Source organism: Pinus tabuliformis, chromosome 1_2, assembly GCF_031772625.1.
Source record: "Pinus tabuliformis cultivar Carrire ecotype Pingquan chromosome 1_2, CPIR1, whole genome shotgun sequence".
NCBI classification, from domain to species: domain Eukaryota; kingdom Viridiplantae; phylum Streptophyta; class Pinopsida; order Pinales; family Pinaceae; genus Pinus; species Pinus tabuliformis.
This window is the reverse complement of record NC_142298.1, coordinates 439,084,398-439,105,519: the sequence shown is the minus strand read 5'-3', so window position 1 is coordinate 439,105,519 and position 21,122 is coordinate 439,084,398. Positions and strand designations below refer to the sequence as shown.

At 39.5% G+C, this 21,122-nt stretch overlaps 1 pseudogene; it reads right to left on the bottom strand.

The window, feature by feature from the left end:
* Window positions 1-1,315: 1,315 nt before the first annotated feature.
* LOC149206238 (U6 spliceosomal RNA) lies at window positions 1,316-1,406 on the bottom strand (annotated as a pseudogene).
* Window positions 1,407-21,122: the final 19,716 nt, after the last annotated feature.

The following is a 21,122-nucleotide window of genomic DNA, read 5'->3' as shown; positions in this document are numbered from 1 at the left end:
AGAGTGACACAATTATAATTATTAAGTTTAATTTTATATTTTATTTATTTTTTTAATTGTATTTTATTTTGATTTTTATCATCATGTCATTTGACCAAGTCAAAATATTTACATAACATAATATTACATAATATAACATAATCTTACAACATCTCTTTCATACTAAAGTTCAAGTCAAAATATTTACATAACATAATATCACATAATATAACAACATCTCTTTCATACTAAAATTCTTCTAGACACAATTAAGCAATTTAATTAAAAATAAGATAAATTTTAATATTTAATTAATCTATACCATTTATATAATAATTAAATTAATATTCTAAGAATATTATTCCAAAATAAACCCAATCATTAAACATTACAAATGTGGAAATAAAAACAAAACTTTTAAAACATTGAATTTTCCAAATGCACAAAGTTATGCACTAACATCTAAGAAGTGCATAGCAAGCGTAAACGCACAACTATGAAGCGCAAAGCAAGCGAAGCCATCATAAAATAAACCATGTTGTGCCTGCCGTAGAGTCGCATGTAAGCAAAACATGTCCAACGGCAAACCGGAACCGTCGCTGATGCTTCACTCCAATCATAACCATGGTTACTCAACCGCACATGTAGTGCGGTAAAAGCTAACGTTCGCCTGCCTTGCCTTGCCTCCCCTTATAAATTCAAATTCACCGGCAATGCACTAAAGACAAAGTACCTTCCCGCGAGCTGCAATTCAATCCAGGGCCTTCAACTTCCTGATCGAGAACAGTGAAGAGGTCAGAGGATCGATCCCATCCATCATCATTCTCAAATAGTTGACTTGAATTTGCTTCATTTATATCTATAGGCGATGAATTCCACAATGTATATCACTGTTCTAGAATTCTTAATCATCACTTCTAGATTAATTCGTAGTATGGCAAGTCCAAATCTGTAAGATTAGTGGGTCACAATCATGGGAAGTAAGACAACTTTTATTCATCTGAATACCCGCTTTGACGAGAGTTCGCATTCTTGTACCGTGTGGAAAGATTCCCTTTATAAGAACTTATGAAGCTCAGAATCAATACCTTCAGACTGTGATAACAATGTAAATTCCAGCAAAACTCTTGCATGGACTGTTAATAATATTAGGGGGATAACAATATACAGGTAATGTCCCAGTCAATAACAGACTTCCACATTCAATTACGGGTCCCTACGTTAGCAAAGTGAATAAAAACTAGATTTTCAAATGTAATTTGATGGATATCAAGTTTTTAATTCAGTAGCTAAATTGGCTTTACCTTTACCTTTATTTTATCATTTTTTAAGTACGAAAGATTTGGACCATTTGTGTCATCCTTGTGCAGGGATCATGCTAATTTTCTTTGTATCATTCCAATTTTATCGGATGTCTCCGAAAAGACTTACTTTTATTTTATCTTTACCTTTACCTTTACGGTGTGTTATGAAGTATTATATAAATCTGGATTTAAATTCCCATCCATCAAACCCACCAAAAACGAGAAAAAATACGAAAAAATAGTTCCTTAGTTCTTAAAACCCAATCTTCCTTCATTCATTTTGGAAATTTCTGACTATTAGTCTATTTTTACATTTACTTGAGCCCAGGGCCTCTTGGATTTTATCTTGTCATTTTTGCCCTTACCCGAGAGGGGGGTTACTATTTTTTAATTGTTCTCGTGATTGCCAAAAACATATATAGATATGTATATGTATACACGGAACACAGAAATCAACAGTTGGAATTAATGCTTTTATTAAAAAAACTCAAGACAGTGCAATGAAATAAATACAATATAAGTATAAATCTAATTGTGAATAGTTGCCAAGCTCCAACTTGGACTTCAGTGAGGCTCCAACCTCCAGAGCACCAACTCTGTTTTGCAGTGGTTCTGCACTTAGGAGCACCAACTCTGTTTTGCAGTGGTTCTTGCTGTTAGATCAAAACCTTCTGGCTGCTCCATGTAGATTTCCTCCTTGAGTTCCCCATTTAGAAATGTTGATTTCACGTCCATTTGATAAATTTTGAATCCTCTTAAGCAAGCAAATGCCAAGAACATCCTAATAGCTTCCATACGGGCCACTGGTGCAAATGTCTCTTCAAAGTCAACTCCTTCAATTTGTAAATAGCCTTTGTAGACAAGTCTTGCCTTGTTTCTGATAACCTATCCTTCCTCATTCATTTTATTTTTGAACACCCATTTGGTTCCTATTATGTTTTTGTCCTTTGGACGAGGTACCAGCTCCCATGTCTTGTTCTTCTCAATTTGGGACATTTCTTCTTCCATGGCTTTTACCCAATGAGGATCCTTGCTTCTGCAAATGTTTCTGGTTCTATCATAGATAGGAGGGCAATGACTTTTCTCTTGGGTGTGATTGTTATCCTTCTTCGGGTCTGCACACCTTCATCTCTATCGCCAATGATCTGCTCTTCTGGATGATGTCTTTGGACATACTTCATCTTTGAAGGGGTATTAGGTGGTTCTCTTTCCTCTTCTTCTTCTTCCTCTTTAGGTTCTTCTTCTTCAATGAGAGAGTCATCTTCATGTTCTTCAATTTCCTTTTCTGGAAGATCTTCATCAACCTTTACATCAATGCTTTCCACTATTTTCTTCAGTCGATAATTGTAGCACTTGTAAGCCTTGCTCCGTGTAGAGTATCCAAGAAATATCCCTTCATCAACCCGAGAATCAAACTTTCCAGGTGAGCCATCATTTATTTTTATGAAACACTTGCTTCCAAAGATCTTGAAGTATTTCATCGAGCAGGTCTTCCTTTCCATAGCTCATAAGGAGTTTTTTCACAATTTGGTCTTAATTGAGTTCGATTCAGTGTATAGACAGCTGTCCCTACTGCTTCTCTCCAGAATTTAGGTTGTAAGTCTGCTGCTAATAGCATAGTTCTTGCCATTTCTTGGACTGTTCAGTTTCTTCTTTCAACTGCCCCATTTTGCTGAGGTGTTCTGGCAGTTGAGAATTCTCTTTTAATTCCATGAATATTATAGAACTCACTAAACTCGTTTGATGTGAATTCTCCTCCTCTATCTATTCTGAGACACTTGATTTTTGAATTTTTTTCATTTTCTACAAGGGCTTTTAGATTCTTAAAACACTCAAAAGTTTCAGATTTATACTTTATGAAATATATCCACATCATTCTAGTATAATCATCAACAAATAACACAAAGTACCTTTCTCCTTGGAGTGCTTGATTTCTAGTTGGCCCACACACATCAGCATGGCTGATCTCCAAGGGCTTCGATGTATAGAGCTCCTTTGTCTAGTGGTTGGTTCTGGTTTGCTATCCATGTTGACATGGACCACACACTGCTTGATTTGGTTTGGACAGCCTTGGGATGTCTCGTACAACTTTGATCTTGCTGATATTGATCAGATTTTCGAAGTTTGTATGTCCAAGTCGCTTGTGCCACAACCAACTCTCATTTGTCTGACTTAAGTAGCATTTATTTTCTTGAATCTTGTTCAGAATGTAAATGTTGTCTGATGTTCCCATCCCTTTTGCCACAAGTTTCCCTGAGGCAAAGTTCCTTATTTCACAGTCTTTGGTGCTGAAAACGACCTTATGTCCTTAATCACAGATTTGGCTGACACTCAGGAGGTTGTGTTTGAGCTTGCCAACTAGCAGAGCATCTTGAGCTTTTCCTTTTCCATTGATCAGAGTAACTATTCCTTTTCTTGCAATTTTGCCAGATCCGTTTCCAAAGGACACATTCCCTTCCTTTTTGCTCAATGAGACAAACTTCCTTCTGTCTCCTGATGTGTCTGGAGCATCCACTATCCACAAACCAATGGTTTCCATTATTTTGAGCATATAGAGCCAGGCCGCATTTATCCATGCTGGAGTTAATGCTACTCGTCTTTCTTCCTTTGAGTGGGCAGTCTTGTTCATAATGTTCATTATTGTAGCAGAAAGAGCAAATCAAATCAAATTTGGTCAAGGAATCAAATGAATTGAAGGTTTTGATTTGTCCCTGCCTTTTGGGGGCATATGAGTTGATTACTCGGTCATTTAGCGTTGTCTTTTCACTTCTGCGAGCCATACAATGTCTGGCTTGATGACCGAAGTTTTTACAATGAAAGAAGTGTCCAAGAAAGATGGTTCTGTACATGTTGAAGCAACCACGGTTTGAGTCGATTTCCTTCCTGGGAATTACTCCTTCGTTCTTTGGATTTGCAATGGGCCCTTGGTGGAGTACAGGTTTGTATTTGTTGTAGTGTCCATGATTTGACTCCACATTCTTCTTTGGAGTAATTCTCTCTTCATTCTTGGGATTTGGAATGCACTTTTGATAACATACTTTTTCATCTTTTGGATTGCAGGAGAGTGCATTAGCATAGCTTTTTGCACTATTCTTAGTGCTTGAGGATTCTCCTTTGAAACCTATTCCAGACTTGTCATGTTGAGGTTTTTGATTTTTCAGAATAGTCTCAAGTATTTGAGAGCTTTTACAGCCCTTTTTAATTTTCTCCAACTCCTTTCTCAAAGACACTATTTCGGCCTCGCGTTCTTCACAAGTCTCTTTTTTTTCTTTAAACTTTGCTTCCAAGAGATCTTCTCTCCTTATTTCCTCGTTTTCCACTTTAAGAGAAATGATTTTGTTCTGTAGTTTCTCATTTTCTTCAATGGCACTTATTAACAGTTCATCTACATTTCCTTCTAGCCCTGAGTCATCATCATCTGCGAGTGCCATGAATAATGCTTCTTGGCTTTCATCATGATCACTTTCCTCATTTGATTTCTTTTTGATGACCATAAACTCATCCTCATCAGAGTCATTTTGCTTGGAGAAGAAGTTTTTCTTATTGAACCCTTTCTTTTTGTGTGCCATTCTTTTAGAATTTCCTTCATCATCACTGTCATTTTTATGAGGACATTTTGCTGCATAATGTCCTATTTTACCACATTTAAAACAAATAAGAGGATACTTACCTTTAAGCTTAGATCCTCTCTTTAGCTTTCGTACAAATTGGGCCAATTCGGATTCCACATCTGAATCATCACTACAGTCATTCATTTCTTTCTCTTTCTTTGACTTTGAGGCCTTGAATGCTGCATCTTTGGAGCTTGGGCCACCTTTCCTTATTTCATAGGCAGTGAGAATTCCATGGAGTTCATCCATTTTGAGGGTATTTAGATCCTTTGCTTCTTCTATAGCGCTTATTTTGGAGTCAAATCTGTCTGGAAGAGACCTTAATACCTTTTGAACAATGGTACTTTCTTCAATTTTTTTGTCCAATCTTTTTAGGGAATTTACCACTTCAGCTACTCGGAGGAGGTACGCTACAATATCTTCTTCATCTTCCATCCTCAAACTTTCAAATTGTCTTCTGTGAGTTTGAAGCTTTGCCTTTTTGACTTTCGAGTCTCCATCGTACAAGCCAACTAGCTTCTCCCACATTTCTTTGGCAGAGGTACAGTGTATGATTTTTGTAAACTTGGAATCAGTGATTCCACTAGTGACGGAGTTCATGGCCTTTGCATTTGCAATGTAGGCTTTCCTCTCATCTTGGTCTGTTGGAAGAGTGGAAGTAGTTTTGTATTCATTTTGAACAAAATGCCAGACTTCAGGTCCAAGGGACATTAAGTAGTAGGTCATTCTTTTCTTCCAGAAACCAAAGTTAGTGCCATCGAACAAAGGAGGTCTTCCTGATGCTTCGTGATTTCTCATCATGGCTGCGGATCCTTCTTCAAGTTGTTAGGCTAGTATGAAGAAGCCTGCTCTGATACCAATTGTTGGAAACACTGGGGGGGGTGAATCAGTATTTCTTAATATTTTTTAATTGTTCTCGTGATTGCCAAAAACATATATAGATATGTATATGTATACACGGAACACAGAAATCAACAGCTGGAATTAATGTTTTTATTAAAAAAACTCAAGACAGTGCTATGAAAAAAATACAATATAAGTATAAATCTGATTGTGAATAGTTTCCAAGCTCCAACTTGGACTTCAGTGAGGCTCCAACCTCCAGAGCACCAACTTTGTTTTACAGTGGTTCTGCACTTATGAGCACCTACCCCCAATGACTTTAGTCCTGTTCAATTCTGAGGCTCTAACCTCTTGGGCTCCAACCCAACCTTGGTATGAACTGTTCTGCTGCTGTTCTCTACTCACAAGCCTGCTAAGCTTCTACTATTCTCCTGCTTCTCTGGCCTCTCCTTCCTCTTGCCTGTTCTTCGGCTTCCTCTTTCACTGATTATACATCCATCGATCGCCATCTCACTTTGTTTTCATGTTTTTATGTATTTCAGATGTCTCTGACTCTTCGTTTCCGCTTTCCACCGCCTCTTTGGCTTCCTCCTTGGTCGTTGTCGTTTCCTCTGACTCGCTTGATCTTTCAGCTTCTCGATCCATGGCTTCCTCTATCTATTCGGATTCATCAAATTCTTATATGTCACGTTAATGCGGAAGAGAGGCCGAATTACAATTGTTAGCTCTGCTATAATCCAACAATTTGAGGATCAAATATAGGCCTAATCGGTTCGTTTACGCTCAGAAGGGATGTGCATCGGTCATTCTTCTCCTACTTCTTCACTCCATTCACTTTTTTTATAAACCCTGCTACCTCCATTTTTACTCTATAACTCTGTGAAAATTCACCGTTCCTCACCTAATCCCCAAATTCACCGTTTCCCTGTCATAACAATCGGAAACCCATGCGATTGAACCCGCACCATTCGATCATCGTATCACGATCCGACGGTCTCCGCTGCTTTCCCCGCTTGTTAAACCCAGTTTATTTCCCCCACTGTCAATCACGTTCACCACAATCTAACGACGTTCGCTCCTCCCGATGCTGTAACTTAACCGCATGTTAACACGCGATAAAGCAGTTTTCCGCCGCGTCCCGTCATCCACGTGTCGTGCAATGAATGGTATCGCACACCATGGTACGTTTACCACATACCCTCCAAAGGCGGTGCGAACAATACTGTTTACCGTCGTCCCCACTCGTTATCTCCTGTACATCTTTATCGCCTGATAGCCGTCGAATCTTTTCGCTAGAAATCTGACGACTCATGTTTGTTCGCTGTTGATGGTGTATTTGCATATATCCAAGTATTCTGCCTCCGTTTACGTTAATGCATATTTATATGGTTTCTGCTCCGATAATGTATTAAACGCATATATGGGTTTTACAGGCCCAATAAGCTTCCGATAGTGTAATCGCTAGCATATAACTCTTTTGTGGCCTATACGGCTCCCCCGATGACTCCCGATAGTGTTATCTGTGGCATATTTGCTCCCCTCGTCTCCATCTGCTCCGATGGTTCTGTGTGCTCCTCTTCTTTGGCTCTATCTGCTTCTCTTGGCTCCATTCCGTATGCTCCTCAAATATTGCCATATTGACATCAATGACAATCTGTGTCCAGCGTTACCAAACCATTTGTAGCGCAATGCGATAATTATTTAATAACGAGGAAGCAACACAATGTTTATTTGCCCAGAAAATTGAGCCCAGGGCCTCAGTGAAATAATTAATAATTATTTAATAACTAGGAGGCAACACAATGTTTATTTGCCCAGAAAATTGAGTCAGCCATCGCATGAAATGAGGACAAAATTTTAAATCATCCGAATTCATAAGGGGATGAAATCATAACACGCAGCCACGTTTTATCATAACGTGGTCATTATTGCAAGATTGAGGTCCATGATCGTCGAACTAGGGATTTATTAGAGGTTTACCTTCATTGTAAAGGATTGCACAAATGTTGATGAAATTCCTGAAGGCTGTAAGGCCTCGTCTTTGGCTGCTAAAAATTTTGCAATCTTGCAAATAAATCCAATGCAGTTTTCATTTGCGTTCATGCAAATAGTTATAACATAGTATCGATACCGAATTACGATCAACCAAATGCAATATTTCGCAAGCAGTTTAACATTCCAACAAAAAACAAATCTTGCCTTTTTCTGAAAACCAGTCTGCCTGTTGAGTGTATCTAGGGCATCACTATAACCTGATCGGGTCATATGAAATTTTTTGAAGACTGTAAGGCCTGTCTTGGCTGCAAATATCTTTGGAATCTTCCATATACTTTCAGTGCAGTTTTTATTTGTGATCCTGCAAATCCTGTACTTGATGCAATAGTAACATTAATGTCGATTTCGAATAACGATCAACCAAATACAATATTGCGCAGTTAATTAACATCCAAGCGAAAATTGGACTTGCCTTTTCCTGAAAACCACAGTCTACCCTCTTGAGTGCATCCGCGGTACCACTATAGCCTGATCAGGGATTTGACCAGGTTATAGTTAAAGTCCTCGAAAACTGCAAGGCCTTCATTTTTGGTTGCAATCTTCCAGATAATTTCAGTATAGTTTTTATTTCTGATCCTGTAAATATTGTATCTGATGCAATAATAACGTTTCAATACTAAATTCGGAATTACCATCAACCCAATGCAAGACCTACAGTTCATTAACATCTCAGCAAAAACAGGACTTGCCTTCTTCTGAAAACTGCCGTCTGGCCTCTTGAGTGGGTCTGTAGCATCGCTATGACCTTATCAGGGATTTGAACAGGTTATAGTGAAATTCCCTGAATATTTTAGGGCCTTTATCTTTGGCTGCAAAAATCATTGCCATCGTCTAGATACTCTCAGTGCAGTTTTTCTCTGTGATCCGGCAAATACTGTATTTAATGCAATAATAACATTAGTATCAATACCAAATTCGGGATAACGATATACCAAATGCAATATTTCACAGTTAATTAAAATCTCAGCAAAAACAGGACTTGCGTTTTTCTGAAAGCTGCAGTCTGCCCTCTAGAGTGCGTTCGCAGCATCACTATAACTCGATCAAATCCCTTATCAGTGGAGCACCAAGAGGTATTAAGCCCTTGAGGCGCACAATCCCCCCTCCCACCTTCCCGGTCAGAGACGGATCGATCTGGGATTGTGACTTTGGCGGTTAAAAATACCTCCTGGCACTACACTGACCGGGGAATTGATCAGGTGCTAGCTAATTAGCTAATAGGAGGCAAGCCAATTATTTGTCCAGAAAATTTGAATCTTACTCGATCTTTATGATTATATTAATTCATTACCCAATTTTCCCCTTTTTTTTTTCTATAGTTATTTTCATCATGTAATGCCCGTTCTGTAAATTGTTTGTAGATCCTATCACGGATTTTTCAAGATTTTATAGTGTCTTGTAATATTCATGTTTATTCTGGTGGGGTGAATACGTTCAGGTTTCTTTACTTTTTCGGAACGCCATATTTGCTGTGCTTTGAGGTCTCTTTACATGTTTTTTAAACATATCTTGAGACTATGGAGAAGCTTTATGCCCTTACACTTAGTTCGGCGGATCTTATTGTACTTTCTGTGATAATAACAAGCCGCACCAAGCGGCACTGGTCTCAGTATCAAAGATTGCTTCATTCCCCTTAATGCCACTCGTTCCATATAGATGAAGCCATTTACGTTTAAGACACTCGCGTTATTTATATGTCTTGGACTCCACTCTTAGTTTACGACCCTCTTTTAAAATTAGTTTGTCAATGTTACACCTTTATCTCAATAATTTAGGATTACAGAGGTATTTTTAGCATTTTATACCATATGATTTTTCTCATTTCCCTGTGCAGAAAAGCTTGAAGAGAAATGGAGGTTGTAGGGGCCAATGCTATTATAAACCATGACTTTTCAGAGGGTCTTCTATCTTGGCATCCAAATTCTTGCAATGGATTTGTCTCCGATGGTTCCGACTACGCTCACGAAATCAACGCAGAATCAGGAAACCAGTTTGCTGTCGTATCAAATCGAACGCAATGCTGGCAAGGTTTGGAACTAAATATCACTTCGAAACTTTTGCCACATGTAACGTACAATGTTTTAGCTGTTGTCCGTGTGTGGGGGTCTGCTCAACAAACAGCTGATGTATTGGCAACATTGAGACTAGAAAATCCGAATTCAGCTCCAACCTTTTTAAGTGTTGGAAGGTAAGTTTTGAAGTTTATTTCTCTACTTTGTTGTATTAGAAAATATTCCATGAATTTAGAAAAGCAAGTTCCACATAAACAGTGCAGCTATAGATGTTTTCAAATTAAAAAATTCATGACCGTCATCCCCAAAAAACTCACAAACAAAAACAGTGGGTGGGGTTAATTCCAAACATAAGGCTTGACATTGTGCATTGATTATGGATATAGATGTAAAGACACCTAAAATAGGACTAATGCTACTAATCTGACTAAAAACAATTTATTTACTTAGTGGATTGGTTGAAGGTGGAGTATGCCTCTTATACTATCCTCTATACATTTTAATTGCCGCTAAGGGGCTTAAGATAAGATCTTTATTGTGCAGAGTTACAGCTTCAAGAGAAAAGTGGGAAAGGCTAGAAGGGACCTTTTCCTTGAATAGCATGCCATGCAGAGCTATATTCTACTTGGAAGGACCTTTACCTGGTCTTGATATTCTGATTGACAGAGTTCATATTTGGTCTGCAATTATAGTTAAGGTGAGCTTTAGTTTTCACAAGCATCCTAATTTTTGCTGTCCATTGCATTACTTTCTTAGTTGTTGTCATATTTGAGAATGTTTTGCTTTCAAATTTGCAGCATAAATTTCTACATTTTAATGACTAATCAAAGAGATCATTTAAGTTGTTATTTGTTACAATTTTGTCAGAAAAAAATATTTGCTGATGAGCTTCTTTTGAGAAAGCATATTATTAGTGAGGGAATAAAATGTTTCCTTTGCAGAAGCAATGCATGACTGTGCCACTATGGTGTATGCTTTGTCTAGATTATCAGAATTTGCAACTATCGTGTGTATTATGAACAGTTTCTCCATGAGCATTATACGTCACAGTGTGTAATGCTAGCCATAAAATTTGTTTTAATATTAAATATATTATAACTTCTTTGACATGTTTTAACCATGCATCCAAAAAAGAATATGTGACAGTGGAGAAAGAGAGAAAAAAAGATGAGAGAATCTTATCCTTCTCTATTGGGCATCTTGATATTGCAAAATATCAATGATCCAGCCAATCTGCATTTTATAGATTGATATTGCATCTATATTTATTTATTTTGCCTTTACACATTGTTTTTTTTGGTTCTATATAATTATGTTGTTCTAATGATCTTCATATTTTCTTTCCTAGTATCACTGCGTTGCATCTATGCAAAGGGTTATTTTGTTTTGATTAAGTTTTGGTGTCATTGATGTGTTCGAACATTGGATACTAAAGTTTTATATGAGGGAAGAGTAAAAAATGGGTTATCACATTTTTAATTCATTGTTCAAGACCATTCAGTTGATATGTTGTTGAGATGATGCTTTGAAATGTTGCATGGAGACTGTTACTAACTTACTACAATATCTAGTACCCCAGTGCAAAGCTTCACTAAGCAATCTAGAATTGTGAGCAACAATGGGATTAGTTACCATTATCACATTAGCAACTAGTTCCCTGCTTTTTGTGGTTGGATACAATCCCCACAAGGGAGGCTTCCCCAACAGATCCTAGGGATTAAGTAACCCAAATGATTTCAGGCTAAATACGGTTCTACTACAAGATTCACCAAAGGACAAGTATGCAATATTAGGGTTCTGTGTCATTTTAACGTGTAATTTCAAGGGAGCGGGTTCAAAGGTCCCTATGGCTAAATCTAGAGGTCTTTTTTTTTTTTGTAGGCTAAGGTGTTGCTCTTTTTTTTTCTATTACTTCAAATCAAAATACATATCAAAATAAGGTTGCCTTCCACTCGCCCTCTAGGGGAAACCGAGTATTTAGGCCACCTGAAGTTCTTAATAGCCGCCCAAAAATAAAAGACCCATAGTCTGGTTGTCCAAGCTAAATACACTAAGCAGTCTTTTAGGTTTCTACTCCTACTTACATACATATAACATATTTCAACATCTAATATTTGGAACCCACTGGATTTATCTATACTATGTATTTTCATCAAAATTAAAAACATATTCTGAAATTACTCATCTTCTGCCTTTGGACGTTGGGTAGTCTCCTTGTTTGCATTCTGGTTTCCTTCCTTTAACAGATGCTGGATCTCGTCCAGCTTCTTCTCCTGCATCTCCAAGGAAATCTGGATAATTCAGAGCTCCCTCCTCAGGTTAGGAACCCCCTGCGCAAGTTCAGCCATCTCTGTTGCAGCTTGCTCCAGAGCTTTGGCCAGCAATCTTTTCATTACCCAGTATATATGAAGGGACTGTTTAAATAAAGACATTTTGCCCCTAGTGTTACCCGGGTCGTGGAGAAGGAACTCCCAATCCTCCATCTCGGAATCCGACTGAGCTTGAATGGCGTCCTCCTCCATATTCTGAATAATTCTTCTAATTCTGGGGCTCGTGTTCTGGTTATATGCCTTCTCTGCTTGCTGTATTTTCCTGTCTAGCGACCGACTTGTCGTTTTGCCCGGTCTCCCTCTCTGCCCACGTCGTCCTCCCCTTGCTCCTCGGTACCTGCTTGCTCCTCTGCCTCTCGTGCTGCTCGGATCTGTCCCGCTTCCAGCATGTCTGCTTCCCCTCCGTCTGCCACTCTGCCTTACCCTTACTCCCCGTTGACCCGGCTGCTCATCGCTGTTTTGCTGGTTCTCCCATCCTTCTACAGTTCTGCTACGCTCCTTATCCCGCCTGCATTTATCTTGCCAGTCCTCCTCCTCCTCAGAATCATCGTAAACTTCATATATTTCTTCAATTGTCTCTTCCTTCGCAATCGCCTTGCCTTTCCTATCCCTTTCCCTGCCTACCTCGGCTTCTACTTCTTCTGAAATCCTTGCTCTCTTTCTAGTTTCCATGGTAGCCCCAGTAGGTTTTCGGCGTAACCTCTCTCTGTAAGCGCTCACCACCTTCGTTCCTCTCCTCGCTCTCTGGGTTCCTAGGCAATTCACATGTTGTTGACTCCCTTGTTGCCGCTTATTTATAATCCTTCTTTCCCTGCTCCTCCTGCCTATCAACTTGGCCTTTCGATGCCACCTGTTGATTCGCCCTCTGCCTTTCCTATCAACTGTCCGACTTACTTCATTTCCATTTATGGATTCTGACATACCTCTTTTTCCTCCATTCCAATCACTTACGTTAATCGATTTGCTGCGAGGTGGTTTCTTCATTCCTGTCACCACACACTCCGGCTGTACTACAGCATGCCTGTCCATGATATCCTTTCTTCGCCTTATCTGACATTCATTAAATGTTTGGGCCTGCCGATCCAACTCACCTGCCCGTCGCACGAATGCTATGATTCTCGTTAGTTGCTTGTTCATTGTTTTCATTCGTTGCTTGTTCATGGTCCTCATTAATGATATTGGCCAATTCCTCCCACTCTCTGTTGGGCCGCAACGATCTCCACTGATTGTCAATCTTGCCGCTTCGATCCTTGCAACCCCAATTCGCAAGGAAATCTGCCGCTCGGTTTCCACTCCTTTTCACATGATTGAAGATTTTATATTCAATTTTTTTCAGAAGGTCTGCTATTTCTTGAACGATCCCTGCCGTGCGCCAACTATTGGTAACCTTCTCCCAATTCTTCCCATTATTCAATTTCTTTAGGATTTCAATTGCCATCTGGGAATCTCCTTCTATTTCCAATTTTCTATAGCCGTTTCGGATCGCGATTCTCAAACCCTGGTGAATCGCCCATAACTCGGCTTCATTATTTGTCATCTCGCCACCCTACTCTGCATAAATCCATCTGGTGTTTCTCTGGCTATCACGGAAAATTCCCCCGAATCCAGCATTACCTGGGTTCCCCTTTGAAGCCCCATCGAAGCTCAATTTCATAAAGTTGTCTTTGGGGTAAGCAAACTTGTCGTGGCTTTGAGGTCTCGTAATAAATCTATCAATTTTCTTATTATGCACCATTTCAAAATTCAAGTTTAGGTTCTTAAGAATTTGCTCCTCTCCCTGGTCGGCTTTCCAGTCTTCCGCATCCCACTTCTCCACCAAAATTGATTCTCTAGTTAAGTTCACTACTCTGTCCCATATTTTTATCGTGTTTTTAGCTTTGTCTTGGAAAACTCTGCGATTCCTTTCTTTCCATACCATCCAAATTATAAAACCGGCAATGAGATCCCAGGCCCTTCGTATTACTTTACATTTGAATTTTTCTTTCTGCCATTGAAAATTCACTTCATTTGTTTCTCTCGGAGCCCTCTCAGGTTTCTGGAATAATTTCCCGGTTTCCATCCACAGGTTCCTGGCATAAACACACTTGATTAGAAGGTGCTCTTGAGTTTCCGCTTCTTCATTACACAAGTAGCATTTTGAAGGCCCACTGAAGCCTTTCTTTTGAAGTTTATCCCATGTCAGGATCTTACCCTTAGCTACTAACCATGCAAAGAGAGTAATTTTCGGCCACCAATTTTTGCCCCAGATGATCTTCCATTCTTGGTTTTCTTCAGCTGCTCCCTGATGGTCAGCCAGATAGTACGCCTCCTTGACCGTAAAGGATCCTTTCATAGACTTACCCCATCTGAGGATATCCCTACCTGTTCGCGCTTTTACTTTCCTGGACTCTACCTCTTCCATGAACGCTTCCTGCTGCTCTTGACTTATCTCCATGCCCCATTCCTCTGGAGTTGTCCATTTCCGCCATATTCCATCCAGTTCGTTTTCTTTCCAATAATCTTGAACATATATACGATTGTCTCCTATCCTGTCCTGTATATTTTGGATTTTTTGTATTCTGCACATTTTCTCCCTTTGTTGCCAATTTTCATCCCAGAATTTGGCCTCCCCTCCTTCTCTAATTTCCCAGAAAGCGTTCTTATCTACTATACTTCGATTTTGACGGGCTAGATCCCAGATAGCCGATCCCTTCGGGGTTTCCTGCATTCGGTAAATGCTCTTTGTAGTATCTGGCATATCGTACTTGTGTCTCCATATTTGTTTCCATAGATCATTGCCCCCTCTCAGCCATCGCCACCAGAGTTTTGCACCAAGCACCTTGTTGAGTTTGTCTGGATCGCATAGACCCAATCCTCCCTCCTCCTTTCGTTTTGTCAAATGTTTCCAAGATACTAGGGCCCACTTCTTCTGCTGGGACGGGCCCCCCCATATGAATTTCCTCAGGATTTCTCTGATCTTAGTGCATACCCCTTGAGGCACTGCCATAATCGATAGTGGATATATGGGGATTGCCTGTAGCACTGATTTTACGAGTACAATCCTTCCAGCAATGTTTAAGGTTCTGAAAGCCCAGCTAGCCACTCTGTTTTTTAATTTCTCTAGGACTCCTTGCCAGTTTTTCTGTCTTTTAGAGTTGAAGTCCAAAACGTTTCCCAAGTATTTGGTTGGGAGGTTCCCTTGCTTGAAATCCAGCATCCTGGTCAAGTGGCTTTTAATAGGCTCTATGGTATTGAATATGAAGGTGCAAGATTTTTCTTTATTGATTTCCATGCCCGATGCTTCCGCAAATAAGTCCAAGACCTTCTTCAGATTTCTCACTTATTTGACGGTTGGTTCCCCAAATAACATGATATCATCAACGAATTGCTGATGTGTTATTGGCAGTTCATTGCCCCATAGTCTTAGCCCTTTGATTTTATTTGCTGCTCTTTCTTTCTTGAGGTATCTGCCCAGGCCTTCTGCTGCAAGAATAAAGAGGAAAGGAGATAGGGGATCGCCTTGTCTTATTCCTCTAGAAGCCTTGAAGATTTTCGAAGGGGTTCCATTGATTAAAATTGAGAAGTTTGGGGTTGATATAAGGCTGCGAACCCACTTTATCCACCTACTCCCAAAACCAAAACTTCCCAAGATTTCTTCCAAATACTGCCAGTTGATCCTATCATAAGCTTTTGACAAGTCTAATTTAACCATCATTCCTTTTTGTTTCTTTGCCTTCAAAGAGTGGATTACTTCTTGAGTGACTACTAGACCATCTAGGATTTGTCGACCTTCTACGAACCCGGTTTGTTCAGGGGATATCAGACTATCTAGCAAGGGTTTCAGTCTTTTGGCCATCAGGGATGCAATTATTTTATAGATGACATTACATAGGGCAATGGGTCTAAATCCCTTAGCATCCTCTGAATTATCACTTTTAGGAATCAAAGTGAAAAAAGTGGAGTTAAGAGCTGGCCATACCTTTTGGTTTATACGAGATTCTTCTACCAGATCTAGAATTTCCTTTCCCATGAAGTGCCAGCCCGCTTGATAGAAATTAACCGTAAAACCATCCAGTCTTGGCGCTGTTCCTTTCTTCATGCTCATCACTACTTCCTCCACCTCTTCCATACTAGCAGCTCTCATTAGGGCTCTATTCTGGTCTTCTGTAACAATTCTAGGAATTGCAGTGCAAACTTCCTTTATAGCTTCAGACCTGTCTACTTGAGGTTCTTTCAATATTCCTTTATGATGCTCCATCAGCACTTTTTCAATCCCTTCCTGATCAATGATCCTCTCTCCTCTCTCATTTTTGATAGAAAATATTCTGTTCCTTTGCCTGTGTTGTACCATTGCTTGATGGAAAAATCTAGTGTTCCTCTCCCCCTCCTTGAGCCATTTTATTCTAGATTTCTGTCTCCATAGGACTTCTTCCTGCTTCCTCCTCTCCTCAAGTTTTCCTAAAATTATCCCTTCCTTTCTGCTGCTTTCCTCTGTTCTCCTTTCATTTATTATCCTTTGTTGCAAAGCTTCCATTTCTTCTTCTAACTTCTGCTTTTCCTCCATGATATTTCCAAATTCTTCCTTGTTCCATTTCTTTATCCTCCCTTTTAGTTCCTTAAGTTTAAGTTGGAAGGTATGCATTTTTCCTTTACCCTGTACTGTGCTTTGCGACCACCATTCTTCCATTTTTTCTAAGAATTCCGGGTGTCTAAGCCAGAAGGCTTCAAATCTGAAGGGCTTCTTGCCAAGATTAGCCTTAATGTCCACTTCCAATCTAATCGGCCAATGATCAGAGCCGAGAGATGGCATGATCTTTGCTTCTACGAATACATCTCTGTTCATAATTGTTTCTGATACTAAAAACCGATCTAGTCTGGATGCTATCTGATTTTTCCCCCCTCTCCTATTGTTCCATGTGTAGACTCCGTTGATAGTTGGTAAATCAACCAGCCTCAGACCATCTATCATATCATTGAACATTTCCATATACTGATCTGTTTTCCTTATACCTCCCTTTTTCTCTTTTAGGGACCGGATTATATTGAAATCCCCTCCTACAATCCAAGCTGTCTCCGGGTGAAGTCTTCTAGTTGCTTGCAAATTTTTAATGAAGTTTTCTCTGTCTCCCGGAGTATGAGGACCATACACCCCTGGAATGATAATCCTTTCCTTTGTCCCCGCTATTCTCCCCATGCCTGTAAGGATTCTGGTCATACTGGTCCAACTCTCGAAGATTATCTCATTTGGATTCCACAATATTGCAATGCCTCCCACTGAGCCGATTGCATCCTGTCCCATGACTTCGTATTGGAGTTTATTATTTTTTATTATTCCTTCCATCTGCTGCATGGTGATCTTTGTCTCCTGTAGAATCATGATGCTTGGTCTGTCTTTTTTTAGTTTCTCTTTCATAAATCTCTGTTTACCCTTACTATTTAGTCCTCTAATATTCCAGCTGATAATAATCATTTTAAACTTTTTTAGAGGAATGAAAAAATACCTCGGAAAGAGGTATCACCTTACCTGAGTTTATCAATATTTCACCAACTGTTTGTATCGTTTCATTCATTGTTTTCCTCCCTCTTTTCTTGCTACTCTTGCCAGTCCCACCTATTCCAATCTGATCTTTTTCCTGTTCTCCTGATATGGTATCCTGTTTATCCATATTCTCCCCATTCCTTTCTTTATATTTTTGAAAGGACTCCTTATATAGTTGTTTTTGGCTGTCTGGTATGAATCTTTCGTCTAAGTTCTTCCATTCCTGAATTAGTTGTCTCATAATTCTTTCTTCCTCTGCCTCGTTTTCTTTCTGATTTTCCGTTTCCATTTGAGATTGGTCCGTTAGTATTTCTATCTTTTCGGCTGCTTGCCTTTCATGCATTTCTCTTGTTCCTGTATCTTTTTCTCTGGTTTCCTTGATTATTTCCATGGGCTCATTTTCTGGATCCTCCTCCTCTGCCACTTTGTCCTCGCCCTCTTCACTGTTGTCCTGAAGTATTTTGAACTTATTTTTACTCTCAATATTCAGTGACTCCGTTTGTGTCTGCACCCTTATTCCCTCTTTACCTGTTTTCTTCTTTCTGTTAACATGTTGGAAGCCCTTATCATTCTCCTTAGTTCTCTCTGTTTCCCTTTGTTGTTCTTCTCTTTTCCTAGTGTATTCGTCTTCCTTACTTAAAGGGCATTGTCTGTATAGATGACCATACTCATGGCATCTTCTGCATCTGAAGGGGATATGCTCATAATCTAAACGCTGTTGCCAGACTTCATCGTGGTATTCCAGTTCTATGAATTCTGGTAAGGGTTCAGCTATATTCATGTAAACACACAATCTTGCGTACGACGTATACTTACCTCTCTTCGTTGCTTCCGCTACCTTGACAAAGGCACCGATCGTATTACCTATCCCTTCCATAATCTCAGGGTCCCAAAATTCCACTGGTAATCCAAACAATCTAACCCAGATTGGGGCTTCCAGCATCTTTTCGTTGTCAGGATTGTATCTTTCTTCCCAGTATTTCATGAACAGTCCTGCGTTGTTCATAAAGTATGGTCCTTCCTCAAAAACCCTTTCTTTATCCCCCAAATTCGCAAATATTGCTGTAAAAAACCATTTTGCTCCCAGTTTTAGCTCTACATGCCCCTTTGGTCTCCATCTCTGGTAAATCCACCTGTATAGTTCTTTTTCCGTGGGCCAATATCCTACGAACTTGCAGATCAGTGCATGATCTTTCATATAACTGTTATACTCCTCCAGCTTGTTGTTGGGTATGACGTATCTGGGTTTCTTCTGTGCCCTAGGTAAACACTTTCCTCCGGTCTTCATTTGCCACAGCTTGCCCATCACTGGTGCTTCTTTACTGTTCTCCCTGGCCTCATTCTGGATACCGCTGCCACTTGCCTCTCCTGCAACTATGTTCTTATAGGAGGGGATCTCTCCCCTCCCTTGCCGGTTTTCCATTGTTTCGCTCAGCACCCTCTGCTTGAGAAATTTCCGTTCCTGCGCGAGGTTTCTTGTTTTTCCCTCCGCTCCGCTCCAACTTTCCCTGCTCTTTCCCCCTTCGCTCGCTCCTTCCCGCGTTCCCTACTGATCCACCTGCAAACCCTAGCCCGCCGCTCGCCTGGTTTCCATCGGCATCCTCCCGTGAATCCCTCAGTCACTTTCTCTCAGATATCTTCTGGCTAAATCTAGAGGTCTTAGTTAGACCTAAAGAGGCTCAAATAGTTACCCAAGGTCCCAAACACATGCAATCAAAAAATAAACTTTGTTGTTATAAACTAGGGTTTTAATCAGAAATTTACAACATGCAAATATTTTATAACAACAATAAAAAAGCCCCAAAATCTATGATAAGCAAGTGAAAAATTAGGGCTATTCAATAAGTAAACAAGAGAATAAATTACAACAATTTTCAATGGCTGCAAACACATATAACAACAGTAGAAAACCTAGACGTCAGCCCTAATTAATGGCCGAAAAATGCATGTAAATTGTTTTTTTAACCTCAAATAAATGCATGTAAAGTCAAACCCTAGAACAATATGGTCCAAGGCAAATAATGCTGAAAAATGATGATTTTGCTATAACCTAACCCTAATTTACCTTGGACTGACTGAGCTTGCTAATCTACCTAAACACTATTCCTGAAAAATGAAGGTTTGTATCCTTTCTTCCTCTGCTACATCTTGGCTTTCTTCTCATCATCCCAAGTCTTTTGGAAAGCTGACTTGTTTTTTTCTGCACATAAAGATACTTTGTCTTTCTAATAGCTTCCTTCAAGGACTTGGACTCATCAAATCTGATTTTGTCACTATGAAATGAAAACAATCCACTTAGGAATCTATGGATCTTGACCTTCTCATCTTTGATGAAGTTGACATACCTTAACAACTCAAGAAATTTTCTTTCATACTCCTCCATTGTCATGCTCCCAAGCCTAAGTTAAAAGAACTGTTGCATCCAGTGTTGATAATATCGGTGTCGGGAAAATATCGGCGAGGGTCCAGAAAATATCTTATCGGCAATATCGGCGAAAATATCGGCAAAATATAGGCAAATATCGACAAGCATAAAAAATGCATAATATATTCATTTTTTAAAGATTTTTAAACATATAAAGCAATAACAACATGAAATAAACACATTGGCACATAAATATGAAGAAAACACTCAAATGTGGAGAACCAATACAAAATAACATCACATATATAAAAGTATCTCATCATCATGAGTTATATGTAGCATAACAAATAAAACTAGCAGCTATCTATCTAAAATCACTGCCCTCTCCCCCTTTCACGGGAAAAAATGATGGGTTGTTTGCTAGGCCTGCCCCTAGTAGTAGGAGGCCCTGACCCTGCCTCTGCTCCTAATGTCAAATAATGAGTGCTAGGTATGGGGCTATGCTCTCCTATATCTATAGCAAATGGTGTTGATGTTGATGCTCCCACAGTGTCCTCCTCCTCCTCCTCCTACTCCTCCTCTGAGTGTTGCTGCTCCTCTGACTCCGAGTCCTCCTCTTGCTGCCCCTGCTCTAATGGATCATTTGCCACTGGCTCTAACCATGAAGGTGACTCCTCCAAGAGGGGCTCCTCAGACTACGGAGACAATACATCAATATTGTCTAAGCTAAGTCACATGACACGAGGACACGAGACACGGAGGACACGTAAATACGAGTATTCAATACGAAACACAACGACCTGGAAACAAGACATGGGGGACACGTTATATATATATATATACCGAAATATAGTTTTTTATCCATATTAAATTGCAAGTTGCATCTTATCTAATCAAATTAAAATATAATTACTTCTCAAAGTTCATAGTTCACTTTAAAAAAATAAATATAATCAAAATTTACTATTTAGAAATTAGAATGTGATATGCTTGGTCTTGATTCTTGAATATTCAATGTTCATTGTTCATGTACAACTTACAAGCACATAAGAAAATAACTAAAGTATAATCCTATTGATTTCCTCTGCCCCTCTTGCGAGAAAAT